Here is a 22,528-nt window from a genome sequence, read left to right on the forward strand (position 1 = left end):
CTAAAAGGGCATCAGCTTTCCTGGTCCTGATGGACCTGACATGTTGCAGGGTTCTTCCTTCCCATCATGTGGCCTGACACAAGGGGAAGACACAGAATTACGCAGCTTTCCTCCTCTTGCCGTGTCCTTCTGGAGACCTCGCCCACGGACCCGGTGCACCGGACACAGCCTGTGTCAGCAGGAGCCAGCCCCATTTCCCTTCTCCTCCTTGCTGTGAATAGTCTCCAGCTCATACCAGGCAGCAGTAGCAAAATGGAAAAATTTAGCTACTCTTTGTTTGTCCACCACCAGTAACAAGGTTTAATCATATATCCCCAGCCATTTATGCCCCGAGATTAGCACCTGAAATTGTAGCGCAAGTTCAAGGCGGTTGTCATCAGCATCCATCCACTTTATTAGTTCAGGAGCAGGAGGAGCCCAGCCTGGGGAAGCAGGGTCATTTTTCAGCTCTTGCACTGTTCTGAGCCAGTCGCTGCCCTTGCTTTTATGGTACAAAGCCCTGCATCTGTGTGTAAATCAGTCCACTTCTGCCTCAGTCTGCTAGAAAAACTCCCAGCAGAGGTGTGAACTTCCCCAATTAATCTTAATGAAGTGTTAACTTCAAAGCTGAGCTGCAGCCATTTATAGGTTAACAGAACCTTACAGAAAAAACCTCCCAGCTTGACTCGTTAAGAACCACTCCAAGGGGACACAATTGGTCAAATCTGGGGGTTATTCTGGGATCTGGAAAAAAATCCCACTTCACTGGCAGCCTTTGCTCATGCACCACTTCCATCGCAGCTGCATTGTTAGGAGACCAAAGGGTCAGGCAGCCAGACTGGAAAAACTGTACAGTGAATGCAAGCTAAAAATATCACTGGAATGGAGCAGATGGAGCAAGATAAGGAGGCCTGGATGATAAAGGCTGTAAGGAATTGTGTAAACTTATTGAGTCAAGTGATGACCTTGCTCATACTGTCTTTTACCTTATTCAGGTCAGTGAAGTAGAGCCAAATTCAAGTCCTGACCCCCAATTTAATCTGTGTATTTCCAGAATCCTCAGTTACCCAGGGACCCAGATCTTTTAGCCTGAAAACAAGAAAGTGTGTGCTTCAAATTGGTCTGTAGATGCTTGCAGTATTACTGTTAGTTTTGCTAGCACTTTCAGCCGTTGTTGTATAAGCACATTTGGAAGTGTGATTCCAAATCATGGACCCTAAATATAGGTCTTTCAGAACAAGTCCTCCATTTGGAAGAGTCATTAACCTTATTTTCCTGATACAGTGCCACTGAAGTGGAGCCTCTGCAAAGAAACCCTCTGCCTGATTTGCAGCCAAGGAGCCCACCTAAGAACTGGTAAGAGGGACATAATTTGGGGAACCAGGCTATGACCCATCAGTATGTATTCACTGCCTATTCCCGTTATGAGCTGGTTGATCTTTGTGCTCGTTTGTTACTTTAAAATAGGACAAATGTATTAAGCTGGGGTAGTTGTAGGGACCATACAAACAGACTGCTAGCCCCCTCCATGAGGGGAACTGTCACCAGATCAGACTTGCACGACTTCTACACTCAGGTACCTCATTTTTAACTGTCAAAGGCAATAGGAAAAGCATCTCCTTTGAAACAATTGCATGGATCCATTTGATATAGCCCAAAAAGGCAAAGCTGCTGTGCTGAGTAATGCAGACTGCATTCCAGATACAAGAACTTAAATGTAAAAGAGGAAGATCCTTCCTGGCACTTCATTACAAGCTCCCTTGAAGACCTCTGACTCAGCTGATTAATTGCCAGAACATGCCCACATTTGCCTGTGTAAGCTTTTCAAATTTAAAAAGTGAAGAAAATGTTAAATTATTCCTATTTTGAGAAGTTCAAGAGTAAATAGCTATGTTACCATGGATGCAGTTTTGTTTATAGTATTGTTTTTTCTTCATTATCTACTGTTAACTAACAAGAAACAGGAGCTCACTTCCAGCTCCATAACATGGGCCTGACCTCCAATGGACTGCCAGGTAGTAGTGGGGCACAACTCAAAGCTTCAGTTTGGCTAGGAGATGGATGTAGGTGCGATGATGCAGAAGCAAGCAGTAGTTCTTCCAGATCCACAAGGTTTTCTGCAGAGCACCTCAAAACCAGCTCTGCTCACCAGGGTCAGGAAACGGTTATTTTCACATTGCAAAGTTATTTCATGCTAGCAGTTACTGTGTGTTCTTCTCCTTTCTCTGGAGTGTCTCAGAGAAGACAGGCTAATAGTCTGAACTTGGCAACAGCAGACACAGTCAATAGTGGAGCAGGATGAGAGGTCCCACTCCTTTTAGGAGCCACGGGTCATCACTGACAGGGAGAGGACGCAGTTATTTTAACTTACACAGTTCCAAGTTAACTGGGAAAAAAAGATCTTTCAGCATTCTTAGCTGTGAGACCTGTTGAGCTGCTGTGACACTGCTCGGTCATGAAACAAAATCTACAGCTGCCAATAAGTTCCTTCCCAAGTGAGGGAGGCTCTATTTTTTCTCCATTGGAATGGGAATGTTAGTGGATATTTACTATAACACACAAGCTGCACAGGCTGACCGAGCTCTGCACTGCCTCTGGTTCTGTGCCAGCAGGAAAGGTGGTGGTGTTGGTTCCCACCAGGAACATGCTGCTGGTTGCTAACCCATCTCCCATCGGTTCCTTCCCAATGCATGTGTTCAGGTAGAACAGTTTGGGCTGCACAGATTACACTCCCATTCTTAATCCCTGAAGGACAAGCTCCAGAAAGAGCTAAGCTTACAGCAGCTCCCAATACAATAACTATTCCAACCAGTTCAGTGTCCAACTTGAAAGTCTGGACTGTGCTGCATTCTCCAACTGATCTTGATATACATATGGGAACGCAATGGAATAGCTGCACTTGAGCTTGATTTGTCAGATATGGTCTATACCCTTTTTAGTTTTAATTGCATACCCAGTATGTCCTTCACTTAGGAGACTTTGTAGAGACCAGCAACCAATTACTAGCAAAAATAATGATTCTGCATTTTACAGATCAATTATTAATGTTTAAAAACTGTGCTATTTCTTCTCTAAATTACTTCCACTTACATAGTAGCAGTAGAAAGGAACAGTGCATCTCATAGCTGAGCAGCCCTATTGACTGGGGAGAAAGGGGTACTTCCCTAAATGCTGCTCTGCAGGGCTGCCAAGACATCTGTAAATAAGTTATGCTGTTGCACTTTTCTCAGTCTGAGTTGTGTAACAGAGCTTGCAAGAATTTAAACCCATACCAATCAATATATTCTTTTGGGTAGCAAATCACTATTTTTTAATCACTACTTTTTAAATCACTAAAGCCATGGGGGCACAACCCCTGAGGCATCCCTCATCTCCTAATTAAGCTCAGTACTAATAAATGGAGGGGCACAAGTGCATATACTTGTGCCCCTACATCCATTTATGTGTGGAATAACCAAGTACACTACAACTCTTTAGCCCCAAAAGGGACAACTAAGGATTATAGTAAAAGTCTACAGTGTTAAGCGACACACAGAAGACTAATAAGAACCAATTGATCACATTATATCACTTCAAGAAGTGATGCATGTCATACAAAGCTAGCAGATACCAGGTTCAAAAGACAGAGGATGTAGCTCATCGCATCATGTATTATGTCATTAAACTCCTTGTTACAGGACACTGTGGATGCTCAAGGTTTACATGGGTTCAAGGGAAGACTTGAGAAGTTATAGTTATTAACTATTAACTATAAAGACACCAACTCTGATTCACTGAGCTGCAAATGGACAGATATTAAAGGAAAACTTTAGAGAAATAATCACTTCACCATCAGCCTATGCCTATTCAACTACTTTTACACTCTTCCATTAATATTTGCTTTTGACTACTTGTCAGGGAAAAGGAAGGGCTTACTGGTCCTTAAGGGTTGGACACCAAGAGGATAACAGGCCAGCAGGACAAAGGGCCCTCTCCAGCCACAGTCTGTTGCCACAGTACCTGGGCAAGGTGAGTAGGGCAGGTTCAGCCAAGAGCCCAGGCCATCAGGCAATACCATGGTGATGAGACAAGTCCAAGTCAAAAACTCAATCCACATGTCAGGGCTAGGATCAGGTCCAGTGGCTGCCAGGTAGGTCTACAGCAGCAAGAGAGAACTGAAGCTAAGCCAGGAGATCAGCCTTGCGGGTTTAAGCCAGGAGATCAGCCTTGCAGGTTGAAGTCCAATGAGTGCTACAAACAGGTGGAGGCATTGCCAAGCCAGAGACTAGCACACCCCCAGCACAGCTCAGGAAAGACCTAAGAGCCCCCAGGCTGAGCTTAAATAGAGCTGCTGGGGCCATGGGTGTGGGTAGAAGTCCCAGCTGAGGCCGATGAAGGCCTACAAGGCTTACAGAAGCACGCGTAGCCCTGACACCACTGCTGGAGAGCAGGATCTCTGGTCTTATCATGTGGTATTTCCCTATAGCATGTAAATCCATGTCTGAATGTTTACATTAACAACTTGCTGGCAGTGTGAAGCATCAACCTGACCAACTGTTTCAACTGAGGGACAATGATATGATGAGAACATTAATAGTTAAGTAGGTGAGGACCAAGCCCTGGAGATGAATACTGAGATCAACAGATCAATAGATTGCAATCATAGCACCTGTAGACAGGCATGGTCACTAATCAGCACTTCACACAGGTCCACATATTCAGGCTTCCAAGAGCCAATAAAAGACTAATGCCTTGGCTTAAGTTGTGCTGTACTGTGTTAACCTCTTCCTGAACAGAAAAAGTTCTGAGACCCAGTATATTTTACTTTGTCTCCCAGCAATATGTTTCATGTTATGTTAAAAAGGCAGGAAAATATGGCATGATTTTAACATACAGATCCATGGAAAGGAGTCCGAGTTGCCTGTGACACTTACAGATATGTATTATATTAACGGTTTTCAGCCTTACATAATGTGGCCTAGATTTTAGCAGCCTATGGAGAGCCAGTCTTAATGTGAACCATGAACACCCATGTGAATCTTTTCCCCTTGCATCTCTGATCACACAACAATGTCAGGGACAACAACATTTATGGAAAAATAATGGCAGTTATATCATTAACGTGTTAAGCTGCTGAAAATAAGAACACCAACACCAAACTATCCATTCTCTCTCTGTGGACCACTAGTGATATATTTACTAAGATTGCTGATCCACAGGAACGTACAGCCCAGTACTTAATAACACAAGTCGTTCAAATGGAAATTTTCTACTCTGAAATTTTATGATTCTAATAAAGAGCATTAAAAAAATCTATACTTGATTCATGCTTTTTTGTAACATCTTTTCTAATATTACCTTTACAATATTTCCATTTATAGAATCATAAAGGGTAAATAAAATAATAAGAGGTCTACGTGCAAAAAACGCAAGTTTATTGGCCTAAATTCATGGGTCAATATCCCACACCATATATGACACTAAGAAAACGAGTCTTTTTCTTTTTTCCTACTGATGCAGTAGTGAACTCTTTTCTTAACTAAAAGTTCCCTTGCCATAATGACAATCCAGGTTGTTGACACTCCTGTTGTATTATTAAGTTGGGTAAACAAAGTGCATAGAAGGGTCTGAGGACTGAGCATTCAAAGAAATGCCTGAGTTTCTATAATACTCAGCAGAAACGGATGACAATCATGACACTGTGTATCCTGCCGTGACAAGCTGTCTGGAAGAAAATGGATTTGGCCCATCAAATCCAGCACTTCATCTCCGTTCTGAAAAGTCTCTCAGAATGGGAAAGGAAAAATGGGAGCAATGGACTGCAAGTGACAAACTGCAGAGGCGGTAATGACAGGGAGTCTAAAATATGCTACAGAAGACATTGCTGTATTAGCAGCTCTGAGATGGAAATGGCAAGGCCAACAGCTAGCTAGAAATGGAAGACTCGTCTGGACAGAAAGGGAAATGAGCTGAACTTCTACCCACAATTTGATCTGCAGCCAAAGCAAAAATGTAGTTTGTTTTCTAAACAGTCAGTGCCATTACTTCATGTGGTTTGCTGTTCTCTGGGCTTTTGGTTCCAGGCTGTTGTTCTGTTTCCACAGAAAAAGCATTGTATCTCTGCAGACAATAAGACCCATGAAACTACAGTTGTGCATGAGCATGGCCGTGCAACAGGTCTCATTCAAAAGCATCTTGTTAACTTGCGTTCTGCCTTTCTTGATTATTGCAGCTTCCTCCCCAGCCTGCCTTGGTTCCTGGAAGAATGCGGTGAAATGCAGTTGAGATTTTTATCCAAGGCAGTTTTCAGCCCTCAGCTTGTTACCACCAGCTCACTCTGGCAGGCTTGAACATCATACCTTACTTTCCTAATTCTGTATCAAACTGCTTGCACATGGCAAAAAAAAATATTTTAATATATTATTGTATATTAATAAGTTTGTTGTTGTTATGGTCATTTTTGCTTAATGACACAAATTAATGACACACTACATCCAGACAGCTTTGCATGGGACAGCATAACTGAAGATAGATGTGGTGGGTTAGCGGATGCGGGTGCCGTAGTGTGTTGTCTGTGCAGTTGGTGATGGTAAAACTATGAAGATAACTCCCCATACACATCATATTGTATCTTACATTACCAGGTTTACTCTTTCTGTCAATCAATAGTTCAATACTCTTTAGTACCAGTTCAGGCAATACTTTTTCCTGCAATAATTTTATACACCGTGGCAATGTACCACTCCTTTTCTGTTTTTCCTCCACCACTTCCGGTCAGTGTCTTCTTCAAGACTCAACAGTTTTGTAGAAATTCAAAATACTGCTGCCATGGCATGCTCAAACAACATAAACCTAGAGCGACTCTGTTCTGGCTTTCCCAAGTTGACCTTTTTCTGCCTTTCCTAATACACCTTGCCTTATTTGCCTGAATCTCTCAGCAAGGAGGTGGTTTCTAATTTCTGTGTGATTTAATCTCTGTGTCTCGGATTGTGTCTTAGGGGCTCCTTAGGCTTGTGGCTGAGACGAGGGGCACAACGGCCATCGGCAAACTGGCAACCGGTGCAGCAGATGGGCAGCAAGGGCAGGCAGGGCTGGAGGCAGCAGGCAGCTCAGGCAGTGCTTGCGTGGGATCCGAGGGTGAGGCAAGAGGAGATCTGGGGCAGGGTGGGAGGGCTGAGGGGCGTGGGAAAGGGGAGCCTGCAGGCGCTGGTTCGGATTAGTGGGGTTGGCCAGGAAGAGATTTGGGGCAAAGGGGCGGATGATTGGAAACTGTTTGGGTTTTATCAATCGTGTTAAATGTTAAATTGTGTTACAAATACTAAAAAATAAAACCTCATTGTTTTTCACTGTTTTCCCCCAGTACTAAATATTGTATAAGGACACATAAAACAAGTTATATATAAAAGACTATCATCTTGATTTATCATGTAAATATAGGCCCAGCCAGTGAATTGAGTTCAGAAAGGGACCTCTCACCTTCCTGCTGAGAATTGAGGAGTTCTTGCAATTTAAAGTCTTTTTAAAGGTTAGCTGCTGTGGAAGGCGGTCTGCAGGAGAGCTCGTCAGCTCAGCGGCACTGCTCACATAGAGCGTCCGACAGTCGTGCTCTTTGTTCACCGCGTTTTGCTGAACACCAGACAATGTAAAATACCTTTGCGTTAGCCCCTCGCTACATGATCTCGGCCTCCCATAACACCACTGTTGTTTCACCAGAGCCTGGGTCAAGTCAAGAATAAAATGTATCCTTTATGGGAACATTTTTCAAGAAAAGTGAAAATTGTACCTAGAAGGCTGGCTTAAAGAGATTAAATTAACTCTGAAACTTGTCACCTGCAAACACAACTCAGCTGCTTCTGTTTCAACTATTCGTACTGTTTTACAAAATTATCTATAGAAATAACCCTTGATTTCAAGAGATGATGGGCCCGGATCAAGTACCCAAATCTGGGGCGAGACCATTAGAACCTCCTCAGCCCCAGCTCTGAGGTGCGAGCAGCAGGGCTGTCCGGAGCATGAATAACTGGAATTTATATCAGGGTGGTGGTGATGTAATTTGTACAGCTGGGACATCACATGAAAGCCAAAGAAAAATAAGAAACAACACATTCATAAACACAGACACACACAGATTAGCGGGAAGTTTCACCTCAGGAAATCATTGTGGCTCTCTGTTCCTGTCAGTAATCTGTCTGCAAATGTCACCCAGCGGCAATGCATCACCCCACGGGCAGCCCCAGAACACAGAGGCAACCAAAAGGGTGATGAGATGGAGACTGCCAAATAGTTTTGAAACAAGTCAGGGATTGGACCCATTGGGAGAAAAATTATGCAATAAAATAAACAGCCTTTGCCAAGAAAACCAAGACTCAGGGAGGAAGTTGCCTGTGCCAGTCTTGGCCACAGAGGAGAAAGCTGTTTCTCTCAGAAGGACAGTGGAGTCGGATTCGATATTTGCTTCTCCTCCTTGTCGACTTCCTTCTCTACTTAACATCTCAGACAACTAAGTTTGTCCAAGCTGGTGCTCAGACCCAAAGCTTCCCCCGTGAGCGGTGTCCGACTGCACACAGGCTGCACCTCTGCACGAAGCCACCGAACTAAATTTTGACAGGTATATGTGGCATGGGACAATAATTCCTCTGCTCCAGAGAAGCCCTGCTTTCTTCTTTGACCTCACGTTACAGCAGAGCTCTGTGGTCTGCCGTTAGAAGAAAGACCTCTTTTATCTTTATTATAGACCAACGATTACAGAAGGAAAAACCACACGTCCAGGAAAACCCAATTCCATCCTCTGCTCCCTGTGAGCACACCTTCACTGCTCACTGAAACAAGAAGAGGAGAGTTGGTGGACCAAGGAGGAGGGTTGGGAGACCAAGCCAAAGGGTGCACCTTTAAACACACGGAACAAAAGACGCAGAGATGCACGGTTCTGCTACGACAAATGAAAGCCTATGTGGACCATCGCTGGAAAAAGTCTCTGGAGTTTCATCTGCTGGTGTCCTGCTGTTTGTGTCCTGACCTGGAGCCTTCACGCTGGAGAGCCTGCTCCGCTTCTGGGGCCCGCTCAGCCTCAGACGCTCTGCTGGCATCGCCGGCCAATCTGCCAATCACGACGGTAATTGCACGTCTACGAGGAAATGAAGTCACAACAGTAACTGGAATCACTTCAGAAAAGCCGTCCATGAGGCAGCAGGGACTGAAAACCATTACCAATGAGGGCTGAATTAGAAACAGTGGAAAACTCTGTATCTCATTACAAGTTGCCCCAATATACGGATTAAAAGGATTAATCTGGTTGGCGGTGCCATACGCTGCTCCAGGTGGGCTGAGGAAGGACTTGGCTCAGTCAAGTACTCAGAGAGTTTTAACAGGTTAATACTGGCAAGTTTATTTAATACAGTGAGCTCAGTTCCTGTTGGCTAATGTTAATGTTGGCACAATTAGGCTGATGAAAACACTGTGCAGATGTCCTCTGGTGATCCAGTCCCTCCCCAACACTTGTAACTATCAGATAATAAACTCTTTTTCCACGGTTGCTCAGGTTGGTGATTCACGGAAGATTACTTACACCGGTTCTCCACTTCTTTTTGTAACGTGTCTGGGCTTCTTACCTGATTCAGTACTTCCTTCCCGGCCGCTCTCGTTGCGGGCCAGCCGCAGTTTCCCCGGGCGGTCGTGCAGAAGGCAGGGCTGGGCTAGGAGCGCAGCAAGCACGCGGCCGCCGGCCTCGCCGCCGGGGCAGGGCTGCTCCGGGCTGAGCTCCGGAGCAGCACGCTTCCCATCTCACTAGCTTGCTTTAAACGGCTACAAATACTTCAGCTTGCTGGAAGTTTTTCTTCTTTTTCCTTTCTTTTTTTCTTCTTCAGGAGCTTTTTCTCCTAACGAAATTGCCTAACTCCTGTGTAACTGATTCCCTGTTAATATTTGCTAAATGCGACATTGAAACATGACTGTAAATTTAAGCTCCTGCCTTGTTTAAGACTCCATTTAGAATATTCAACACAAATCACAGCTTTCCTATGGGAGTTTAATTAATTCTTGCCCATTGTTTTTGCTTCTAACAGGTAGATTCTGCTATCTTACTCCTACTTTTAACAATGCTCACCTTTCCTATAATCATTGTTAATGAAAAACAAGAGGTAGATGTTGAAAAAAGAGTGGGTCCTTATAGGTGCTTGTTGTTCAATATTCAAGTGGAGGTATGAAAAAAGCGGTCTGTGGAACAATTAGTGGCTGTAAGCACTTGAAGGCATGAGGAACAAAGGCAAACCCTTGTCCCCTGAAGAGTGGTGGCATCACATGGTGGGAACACTTTTCTAGTTCTCTTGACAGCAACCTCTAGCATCAACACGAAGTCCAGAACGGATTTTAGTTGCTCTGCTTGCCCCCATACCTGTTCTTTTCCAGCTCGGGAAGAAGTTCTGAGATTCTGGAGCGTTTTAGCATTGTTCCGCAAAGGTCTGTACCTACTGGGTGGAAAGCAGGCTGTAAAAGGATGTGTTGGAAGGGGTTTTAGTCCCCTGGCTACGTCTGGAAGGAGCAACGTGTGTTTCATAGCATTCAGACAGCTCCTCAGCCTGGGTGTGTTGTCTGCTCGGTGCCCGAGTTCCAGGATTTTCTCTGTATTTTCATTTTATAGGAAGGAAATTTGTATGTGTGGGCCAGATTAAGGTCCCTGTGTGGGATAATCTGATTCTGGGGCAGGATAATCAAGGACCAAGACCCCGGGACGTCCAGTGGCATGTCCCCACAGCTCAGCTGAATTGCCACCTGGTAGCAGTCCTTATTGCCTGTGGGGGACGAAGCCCTTGATGTCATCTGCAGAAACCGGGCTGCTCCTGTGGTGCTGACTTTTCTCTTCCTTTCAGCTGCTAGAGCATATTAAATAAGCCGTTTCCCAGTATCACTCTTCCATGCAAGCCCCTGCTTTAGTTGCCATAGGGATGGCTTGTGACTGCGCCTGGCGGGGATCTCAAGGCCATCTCTCTGGTGATGTGATGTCTGCTGTCAGTGAGTGAAAGCCCTTACTCATTTGCATTTCGCAGCTACAGTGATGTTTATTGCCAGCATCAGAGCAGCTGAAAAGAATGATTTGTTTTACTTAATTTATTTTTTCTTGCAGGCCAGTTACAATTCTATTTTATATTCTCTTCCAATAGAAGTCAACATGAATCAAGCCTAGAAACTCATCTGAGGCAAGGAATACGGTGTTGACCTTATGTCCAATCTAAAGATGTCAAACAGATTTTCAAGAAACATAAAGCCTAAGGAATTGATCTGTGCATGGAGGGAATCGGAACTGATCTGTGCATGGTGGGTGGCAGTGGTCAACTGTGCACTTCAAAATGCATTCTCACGGAATGGCGTTAGTTATTTACATGCAATAGAAGACGAGGAAAGCGGCCTATCTTCCACTGCATCGTTCTAGTTTGCAAAAGAGTATGTTGACAGCATTGTTTCTTAACTAAAAATATATTTTGAGCATGAGATGTGGTAAATATAAACCTCTAAGAAGAGAAATAAAGCAAATACTCTAAGAATAATCCAAACTATGTACTATTTATGTTTCAGCACACAGTTCTGGGGAGTTTGTCCTTTTTTGTTAAACAATGCTATCTAGATAGAAATATAAGTGAAATATCCCACTTTTCTGTAACACTTTTCACTACAACAGCTCACCAGTGCTGCATCTGGTGCTACAAGAGTCATGTACTTTCCAAAGGACCTCTGCTGTCTTCTCTTGCAGTAGGGTGGGAAACGGGAGGTTTTGTTTTGGCAGTCCTCAGGAAGGGAATGAATTTCCCCTTGATGCCTCCTCCCCAAAAGTGAGCAGTCAAGTGGAATTGCCTTATGCAGAGCCACTGGCACACAGGGACCGGGGACCAGATTGTGGGGCTGAAAAAGAAAAGCCAGGGACCAGCTGTTTCGTCATGCAGTGACCCTTCTTCACAGGCCAAGGGAAAGGACGGTGGACACATGCCTATATGCGCTGTGGCATCCCTCCAACACTGATTTTGTAGGCGTTGTGAATGTGACTGCGGGAGAAAGTAATGGATCTTAATAATGGCTAGTCCAGGGAAGGCAGAATGAGTTTTGCAGTTGAGTGAGCTTAGCTGAGCTTTTCCTGGAGGAAGAGGAGTGCAAATTCACATATGCTTTTGATTAGGAGTTTGTCTTCCACATGAGTCTCCGAGACTGAGATGGAGAGGACAAAGTGTAACTGGAAGAATGGATATTATTAGTGACCTCTGAAACCATCTTTCAAACTTCTTTCAGATTAATTCTCCAAATTAGCTTGGCAGAGAGGAGAGCTGCCTTCCATTTCTTGTCCATCTGAACATATTTAAGACAGGCAATGTCTAAACTACAGGACCAGCAGTGCTTTGTAATTGTGGATAACATCCAAGCATGCAACTGTCCACTGTCTTTCCCTATATTCTGATCTCCATGGGAAGGAAATGCAGGCAATTACTGTCCATGCAGGTTTCCAGTTGAGCAAGACTGCACGAAAAATCTGTAAAAAATATTTTGCACGCAGTCTACATGTTACAGAATCAGCACTGCCCCATTCCTCTTGTGAAAACTGGTCTTAAACCACTCCCTGCTGGTCTTAATCATCGTATTTCCCCTGTATCTTTTCATTGCTTTCCTACTCCGTTGCTATCTTTGCTTTTTCCTCTTCTCCATCTCATTTCACCTCCTGCTCCACCTTGCTTCCTCCCCTGCTCCCCTTAGTCTTTACCATGCCACTCCTCTTGTGGGTGAAAAATCCTAACTGAATAGGCAGGGTCCTGCCAAATAGGTGGGAAGGACTGACAGAGAATAACTGGATGTACGGACAACTGCAGACTCTTACAGTGCTGCCTGCCAGCAAGCAGCAGACAAACAGAGGCTGCGTTGCATGGCAGAGTAGAAAAACGATGCTGGACCAACGAATCCAACACCAAGACTGCTAAGGCTGAAGTGAAGAGCTTCGAAACACCCACGGTATCAAAAACGAGTTCCACTGATTGATTTAGAAAGACAAAAAGCTTTCCGGCTTGACAGATGAAAATGTAACAGCTACCTTTGTGAGAAATAACACGGCTGAGTGCGGAGATGTGCTTGTCGGCTCCTGGTACGCCCGTATGTGCTCCATCCTTGAAAGCTGTGAGGCCCTTGTGAAGCAGGAGACATACAGTAGAATAAACATTTGTATAGTGTGTGACTCACACAGAAACAAAGTTGTCCTTGCAGTTAAAGTCCAAGAAAGCATCCTAAAACCCCTTTGACTTAAGCATCTTAGGATACTCAGTGTATGCTCGTTAACTGATACACGGCTGCCAACCGCAGGCTCTGGGCTGTTTTCTGAACCCGGCTTGCACGGTGTTTGAATAAAAACTTGGTAAAGGCATTACAACTTTCCATTGAGAGACTTCACATCTCGCTGAGAGGTCGATTTGCATTTTTAACCCTACTGACTGTTGACGTAGTTGCTCTAATAGTGTCCGCAGACAGACCTGGGAAGCTCTGCGGCTAATAGTGCCTCCTGATTTCATGTGGATTGCTGGCGCTTCGAGTAGACATTTACCAGAAGCTGGGAGCTTGGAGATACAGCATCTATTCTTTCCTTTCACATTTGCCTGCAGAGCTGTAAATGTCAAAGCCTTTCAAGTGCCCCTCAAACAAAACGAGTTAGTAAATCAGCAAATGTGGCACCGCACACACTCATGCGGTGCATGTTAAGCTACTGTACTTCATTCACTTCTTTATCCGATGGCTCCGTGAGAAAAGAGAGCTCGCTGAGGCGCCGAGATGCCTTAGTCATTTTGTTTGTTTTTTCACATGGCTACTGTTCTTGTTTCGTTTTTTTTCCAAAAGCTGCGTCAGATGTGCTTAGCATTCAACTCAACTAGATACATTGGATGAAAAGACTATTTTCTCTTCGCTGATGAAATATAATTGAACCCACTTATAATGAACTCACATACCAAATAATGAAACTCCATTTATGTGAGCAGGGGCTCTTTTCCGAACCCCACAATTCCCATTCCCCCAAGGGGATGTTTTATGTGCGTTTCCACCAGTTCCACTGAGATCACAATTTGGCACATCAGCTTTGCTTGAAAACGCGAGTTCTTCATTGTCTCTATACCAGAGAGAAGCAAGTTCATAAAAAGCAAATATAAAGAGTAGGAGCAGTTTAATTAGCGGTCGGTGTTATTTGCTAAAAGCCCCGTTCTGGCTTTGCTGAAGAAACCATTTCTTTAGCACACAGTTTTTCCCAGTCTCCTCTTCTGTTTTATTATTCCATTTCACTGTGACTTGTGGTTTACTGGGTGTCCTCTTTACCTTCACCCTGTTTAAAGTTATCTGCTGCAAATTCTCCAGGAAGCTGCCAGTTTTGGCACAGCCCTGCAATCTATTCCCTTGAAAGCCGTAAGGGCCTTGTTAAGGAGCGAAACGGCGTAAGGCAAACATTTGTATTGTGTCTTTGGGGATCCTGCAGAGATAAAACTCTCCCTGTGGTTCAAATGTGGGAAGATGTCCCCAACCTCCTCTACGTGCAAGCGTTGTGGATAAGCAGGGTACTTCGCCAAAAGTCTCTGCATGACCTCATGTGTGTATCTGGAGAATGTCAGAACCGCTCGCGGAAGATAAGGAAGAAGACTCGGCCCCAGACAGGGAAGATGTGGAAGGAAGGGTGGGCAACACTGTCTACACATGCTGGATTTTAGGAAAAATAAATTTATCATGCATTTATTCAGTTCTGACCGCCTAAAGCCAGGCATTTCTGTTCCTTTGAGCTCTGCCCCAGGGGAGTTGGCGTACGAGAAAGTCAAACCGACTAAAGGGGGCTTAGTTTTTAAACTGAGTGATGCGCTTTTTCGGGGCTGGCATTAACCTGGGAAATTTGTGAACTCAGGAAAAAACAAAATCACTTAAATTTGACCACACTGCCACTGCCTGTTACCAGCCCAGCTTTTTCATCAGCCAGGGTGAGATCTAATCTGGGAGTGGGCTGCTTGTAATCAGAGACCCGTGGTTCAGCAGAGCTACGGGGCTTTATCACAGGATCATCTTGGGAGAGGTTCTGATATGTGGCTGTTGTCTGCTTTTGGTCTCGCACAGGAAAAAAACAGTATTTAAACCATATTTAAAATTAATATCATCATCAGGTATATGTGTCAGGGCCTCACGTGGACTTAATGGCCCTGAGCAGCCTCACCTGGGACCTCACCCACACCCTGACCATGGGTCCTGGACCCTATTTAAGCTCAGCTCAAGGCTGTTGCTCCCTGTCTGAGCCATGCTGGTCTGCAGCCCTGTTGCTGCCTGTGCTCCTCGGACTGGTGCTGTAGGTCGTTGTCTCCTGGATGGCCCCTTGCAAGCGTGTTGCTGCTCATCTGGTCCTACCTCCTCTTTGCTCCTGACTGGGCTCCTTGGGTGTGTCCTGGACCTGTTCATCCCTTGCTGGCTCTGGGGCTGTGCCCGTGCGGGGGTTGCCCTTGGTCCCCTTCCCTCAGGGAGCAGCTGGGGCCCTTGCTGTAACAAACTAAACTGCCTCAGGTGGTGTTGATGTGCATTGTCTTTTTTGGGGAACAAAGGAAAAAACCTCTTTCTCTTCATGAGCTGGGAGATGAATTACTTAAATCAGTGAGGAGTTCCTCCAGAGTGTCGGTGGGAGCCCTACTACTGCTGGGGGGGCACCTCTTCACCCATGTGAGCGAGAGCACGTGAGCTGACCCTGTCTGCTTCAGACCCTGGGTTCTGAGAAAGGGTTTCAATTTTTTGAGCTCTTCCTAAAACAAAGGCAATATAATGGGTTCTGACTTATATGGCACCTCTTTCCTGATCCGAGTTGGTCATTCTGACAAAGGGGCCATACTGGAATATGTATTTCTGTAGCTGTCACTCTGCTTTCACTAAAAAGCAATTTTGCCCACTAACTGAATTTTTTTTTCAGTTGTAAAAATTACTCTTAGAAAATATCTCCCTTGTAACTGTGGACTTTAAGTAATTCTAGTTCACAGGAAATTATCGACTGAAGCAGACAGCTATACCAGTAAATCCTAGCCACTCATTAAAACTGTGCTGTGGTTCGAAGCTGGTGACAAACCACATCTGTCAGGCTAAAGGCAAAAGCGGCCGTACCTTTGTTAAAGCATGGCCTAGGCTGAGGAGAGCTACTGTTAGTATATCTGTGCTAATCTGAGAGTGAAATTCAGACGGAGACGAAGAGAGGCTGGGAAGGTGTCTGGCAGCTTCCCCACCCTTTCCGGCTGTTGTCTGGGGAAGCAGATGGGCTGCTGGACACTGCTTCCCAGCACCTGGGACCCCCGGGGCGGCAGCACTCGGGGAGACCTGCGAGAGTCGCCCAACTGGTCTGTCTGGGGCTTTTCTGCAGTCTCGGTTTATTGGTGCTGGTCTCCGATTGACCCCTCGTCACATGGGGTTTCAGATCAGGTGGAGGCAGATCAAGTCCCTTATTCCTCTTGTCTTCCTTTGGAGTTTGCTTAGAGGTTAGACCAGATGAGCGAACACCCTGGTTGGATTCACTCTGCTAGATCATTTATTACTAATAACCAGGGAAGGAGCACTTCAGACGTCCTGCTGAGATGACCCAACGGTAAATGGCATACAAAATAAAGACGGAAGATAGCAGCAATGCCTAGCAGCAAGCTGTAACCTCAGAACAATATTCCAGTGAGGCCTATGCCCAGGAGTTTCCTGGTTTCAGCATTTCACTGCAGTTAAACAGAGCTTTAGTAGAAATCCTGACAGCAGCTCATCTAGCTTTGGGCAAGTGTGAGGCTGACCTCCTTTAAATCGGTACGAAGGAGGGATATCAGCTGCTGATTATCAATTAGCAACGAATTAAAGCGCGAGGGTGAATAAATATTGCTTGTCTCCTCAGGTGAATTAGTTGCTGTGTCCTGCAGCCTGGCTCCCGAAAGCGCCGGGCGCTGCAGGCAGGTTCCCCCGCGCCTCGGCAGGGGCTGGGAGGGGGAGCGGCAGCTCTCGGGCGTTTCAAAGAAAATTACACAGCGCTTCAAGCGAAGCGTTGCGAGCAAGGACGCAGGGCTGTTCGTTATCGCCGTGATGAAGCTAATCCAGTCCTAAGGAGGATAAAGGGTTGCTTAGCAATACTTTAGCAGTGACTAACAATGCTTTACCCGGCTTTTACTCTTTACTAAGGCTATAATACTGGCTCAGTGGGTTTTTTTAGTGGAATGTTTTTACTATTTTTGTAATGGTCTCCCCTCTTGAGAAACTGTCAAACGCATCACATATAATGAACAGGCAGCAGTCAGCAAGCATTTGATTGCGGATCATGTGTTGATTTTTGGCCTTATCTCATTAAGATTCCTTATCTCTACCTTCTTTTTCCCTGGGAGTTCTTAAATTAGCTACAGAGATTAGATTATTTAAGTGCTTTTCATATAAATGCCTCCTAGTCTGTTTATTTTTCTTAAACCACCCCTTGTCCGTGTGGAAGCTCATTTCTGGTACTTAAAGGAGAGATGTACTGGGGAAGAGGTTGTCTGAACCAGTCCAGAGTCACATCTCTCAGAAAACTTTATTATGGTCTTCTGGAAAGCCTTTAACAGGGCAAGATGTATATTGTTCCATTTAGTATCCCTTAGTAGCATAGCTACTAAGAGAAGTTGCCTTCCTGATGGCAAGAGGATGCTGCGTACTGTGCAGTATTTTCATATAATTTCATATATTGAGGGCCAAGCGCTCTATTCATATTTTTTGGTATTCAGATGAAAAATACAAGAACGCACCAACTAAACTGGTCCTCTTCCCTGTTGAGGCACCCGAGTCATGGCTGTCACTGTAGAAAAGGTATAGTAATATTTCGGGGAAAGGAAAACGCATTAAAGCTGAGGAGTGCATCTGGCTGCTTTAAGCATCCCCCTTGGCCGTATCTGCACTTCAGAGCTGGTGCTACCAGGGGAACCAGTAACAACACGGTAATCCCCAGCAAAACACAGCTCACACTTCAACTGTGTCCGGAGACTGCCGTGCAGGCCAGCGCCTCCGCGGGACTGCGTCGCGCGGCGCAGACGAGCCCCGCGCGTGCCCCGGTCCAGGCAGCCGGACCCCGTGGGCTCCCCTGCGTGAGAGCCAGAGCCTTGTGCGCCAGCGGGGAGCAGGGGTCCCGTTTCGTCCGAGGTGTGTGGAGTGAGGGGCTTCTGGCAATATGGTGGGTTTCCATACGTTTGCAGCCGGTGTTCATATACACCCACGCGCGCGCATTCCCCTCGGGAGCTCTACAGAAAGCTGCGCTGTGGCATATCTGGAGGGGCTTTAACCAGCCCCGCTGGGTGGGATACAGCAGACCTGCAGAGGATGCGAGGTCCTGGGTAACTGTGTCTCCCGCTTTGCTTACATCCCGCAGTTCTAACGTTGGTTGCGATGAGACGGGCTGTACCTGTGACCTTGTGAACACCAGCACAATTTCCGAGACTCCGCGGGACGCAATGTCGCTCAGTCACTCGGCTCGCTTATCATCGGGAACGGAGAGAGAAACGAACATGTCCCTGGAAGCTCCTGGTGCTTGTCCTGTGCTGAGATTCTGGTTTTAATTGTAACAGGGATTTATGTATCTCAGACTATTCAGCCGGGATCCTGGTTTCTTTCAGCGCTGCTAATTCCCCTGTTTTCTTGAATTTCAGCCTACTTGGAGCTGAGCTGAATGTCTAGGAACTGAGCTGGGGGAAGGTAGCGCAGTAGTCACCTCGGTTTGAGACGTGGGGCACAGCTTGGTGTGGTTGTGTGGAGGGCTAAGGCCTTCCCCTCCGGGCCTCGAGGAGCTCTCGGCGCGCCCGGCGCTGTGCCAGCTGCCCCGTCACCCGTCTGTCGTCGCGACGAATCACCGGCGGAAGGTTTGGGGGCCAGGCACGGTGGAGCACAAAGTCAGCTTGCTTTTTGAGTTTTCTCTAAATTCATAGCCCAGCTGTAATCTCAATAGCGCTGACGTGGAAAGCAAAAATGGAAATGGACTTTGAAGTTAAAATTCAGGTTTGAGTTGTTCTCCGTTGTGTTATGAATATTGCCCCAAAATCCAGTTGCAAAAACCTCTGAATTTAGCAGATACCACTTGAAATATGAATGTTGTCCTCCCAAACCATGACTAGACAACAAAAGTGGCTTCGATAAATGTCATCTTTGATCCTTTATCAAAGCTGTCAATTAGAGGCTAGAGGACAGCAAAGAATTAGTGGTGACATTTCTAGTGAGCTGTTAGTATCTGAGTCTCCCTAAGACTCCGTCAGGCTTCTTAAAATTGGAAAGACCTCTTTCAGTTGAGACTTAAACAAGAGAATCACCTTAAAACTAACTTCATAACACTGTTACTTAATGACTTGAGCTCAGTGTATCAACACAGCCATTTCACTTGTATTTTATTGCCGGCATTTTTATAAGGTATTTGGCTAACTGTCTGTGGGAATCCTTCAACACAGCTATTTCTGCACGTCTGCTTTTAGATAGCCTCATGAAATCAGTATTTTGGTGACTTCTTGGTATGTGTTGACTAATAAAATCCAATATATTCATCTTTTCTTCTCACTTTTTCCAGAGCCTGTCTGTCTCAATGGGTACAGATGTCTGACACTGAAGGTTTATCTAAGGCTTTTCTAATACTCTCTGCTATATCTGACTGTAATCAGTCCATAATATTTACTACCTGGATGTAAGGTTTCCTGAGCTTAGTAGCTTAGGAAGGGAAAGCCACACAATAACAGCAATATGTGTGAGACTTAGCACATTCCCAGCAAAAACAAACCTCCACTTAGGAAGAAGGATGATGATGGCACACTCAAAATACAAAAATAAAATTTGAGGTAGGTTTTCTGGTACGAGCCACCTGTTGGGCAATGACCTGTGATAATTTGGGAAGTTTCGCTTGGTGGGGCTCAGTAACAGGGGTATCTGCAGCAGTGTCAAGTTCAAATTCCATTTGGGATCAGCAGCTTGGGTTTTTTTCTGTCTTTGCTCTCCTTAAAGAGCTAAATTTAAGAGAAACGTGTGGACCTAGCACAGGGGTTACAAAAAGCATCACTAAACTTTGGGGAGTTGCCTGGGTGGGGTACCCAGAGACAAAGTGTTGGAGGCTGTCGGAGGTTTGTATAGGGGTGCCAGACATTGCCTGATGCTCCTCAATGAACCTCACTGGCAAAAGTAGGCTAATTTTTAAAATAAAAAAGGGTTTTCTTCCAAGTAGTTTTACACACAGGGGTAGAAAAATGTGTGTGTAGGGTGATCTTTCCAAGAGAAGCAGGTAGGTGAGGGAGGAAGAGGCAGGAATGCCCTCATAACGAAGTATTCCTTTTTTACAGGGATCTCGTCTCCACACAGAGAGGAACGAGCTTCGGAGCAGAGGACTAGACATGCAGGCAGGGATTTTAATCCCACAACAGTAGGAAAACGTGCTTGGGGTATGTATTATTTGCCTAGCTTTTTACATTTCTTGTGCTAGCCGAGCTGCGTTTGCTTTGGAGCTGGTCCACGGGCTGTACGCGTGTCACATACCTTTGCCCTGCAGCGCGGAGCGTGGGCAGGGTGGGAGCCCTCCCAGGGCACAGGACTGAATCGTTTGGATGGTTTAGCGAGCTGAATCATCTCACCAAGGGGCCAGACAGGCAAGGTGCGAGGAAATTGGTAGGAATATTTGGCTGGGACCGGCACTGCCTCTTTCGGTGACACTGAGCTGTTAATGTGACTCAGGTACCTCAGGACACCTCACCCTTAGACACCAGCGCTGGGGTGAGGAACGGAGGGGGAAGTCTAACACAGTAGAGGGGCAGTTTCTGATTCAGACCAAGAGACAGTATTTAGTCTCAAAACCGGCAGACTTGTCGGGAAGTTACTGCATGGCGTCCGTTTATCCAGTCACTTAAAACCTGCCCGTCTCTAGGCATGCTTCAGCTATGTTGGATATCTTCCCATTCCATCATGCAACTGTTTTGGGAATTTGACTGTAAAACCCAGTCAGTGAGGTAATCTGAGTTAAACTGTGCTAACTTCCACCCTTGTTTTGAAGCTCTTTTTCTGAGGAATTTCTCAGATTGGAGCATTTCTGTATCAGTGCCACCGGCCCAGGTGGCTGTGGACTGTGGCAGAAATCATTAAACTGGCTTTGCACTGTAGAAACCATCCTGTGTAACTATATTCTGGTTACAAGCGGTAGCTAGAACGCATCTGCTGAAGTTAACTAAGTTCAACCAGGGCAGACGTTCCAGCCTGAGGAATTTTCCTAGAGCATCATGAGATCAATTCCCCTGTGCCCCTGGTCATCTGGGAGGTGGATCCCTTCAGGGGTCAGCACATCCAAATTGTGAGTAGGAATGGGATTGCTGGGGGGTTACTCAGCCTAGCTAGTCACTGGGCTGTGTGTAGGAAAACAGTCACATTGGATTAGTTCCACAGGGCAAAACCCCAACCCAGACAGGGACCAAGAGCAAGATGACAGCTGACGTTGGTATTGTTGAAAAGCTTCTGTGTATCTCCTTCCCTTTTGAAACAATCCTGTAGGGATCTATTTAAGGCCTCTGAGATGGGCCTTGAGGTAGTCCTCCCACACAAGAGCTAATTTTACTTACAGTTCTTGTTCCCGCTTGCCACCAGGCATCTCGTGATAAGAGCAGTGCCAGGGTTCAAGGTGGAAACTTCTCACCTTGCACCATTCCTGTGCTGAAGCTAGTCATTACTGAAGCTGAGGGGAGGTTTCCAATAAGGACAGAAGTACCGACATCCCAAAATAGCCTTTCCTTCCTACTCCATAAACAGAATTTAGCTTCTGCTGACACCCTGCCCCTCCAATAAATTGAGGGTATAATACTTGTGCTTCTTGGCTTTAGCCTCTAGCCTGCAGTAAGCCCTGGCATCATCAGTCCCTCTGGCAATCAGAAGGTAAGAGTAAGATCTGCTCAGTCCTCCCCAAGAGCAGCTGTAAGCACCCACCCAGGGTTGCTGCTAGGCTCTGTTTTCAGCCAGTGCCACCCTAAAGCCTCAGTCCAGGTCTTAAAGCCTGGGAAGAGCCAGGATTTCAAACTTTTCCATCCTGTACCTGCTTTCTCTTCCTTTGTTCTTGCTTCTGTCTATTGCCTTGCTTAACATCTGGGGCTTTGAGTCTTCTGCGAAGTACATGACATCTGCCATGTATGGAGACTCCAGTACCTTCAGGTTACTGGTGTGGATGGGAATTCACCGTGCGAGGCAGACACCTAACAGCCAGGCACTCTGTGGGCATCAGTTTTCTGCTGGGTCTGAGCTTCCATAAATGCGCCAATCATTAGCTCAACTGAGGTCAAAGCAGAATATTTCAGTAGGATTGGGATAAGTCTTGTAACTCGTCACTTGCAGGGAAAAGAAAAAGTTATACCGGCGTTGCAATCGGAGTGTTTGTTTAATCTGTGGAGTAGGTGCATGTTTTTCTCCTCGAAGGCTGTTCAGGCAATAGAGAAGCTACTGTAACGGAAAGTTTTCAGAAGACACGCATAATATTGCCAGGGGTTTGAAACTGTTTTCTTTCTGAGCATGTACATGTACCTTGTTTCAAAGGAACTTTACAAGAATCGGC

Source organism: Phaethon aethereus (assembly GCF_964289735.1).
Source record: "Phaethon aethereus genome assembly, chromosome: 9".
Taxonomy (NCBI): Eukaryota; Metazoa; Chordata; class Aves; order Phaethontiformes; family Phaethontidae; genus Phaethon; species Phaethon aethereus.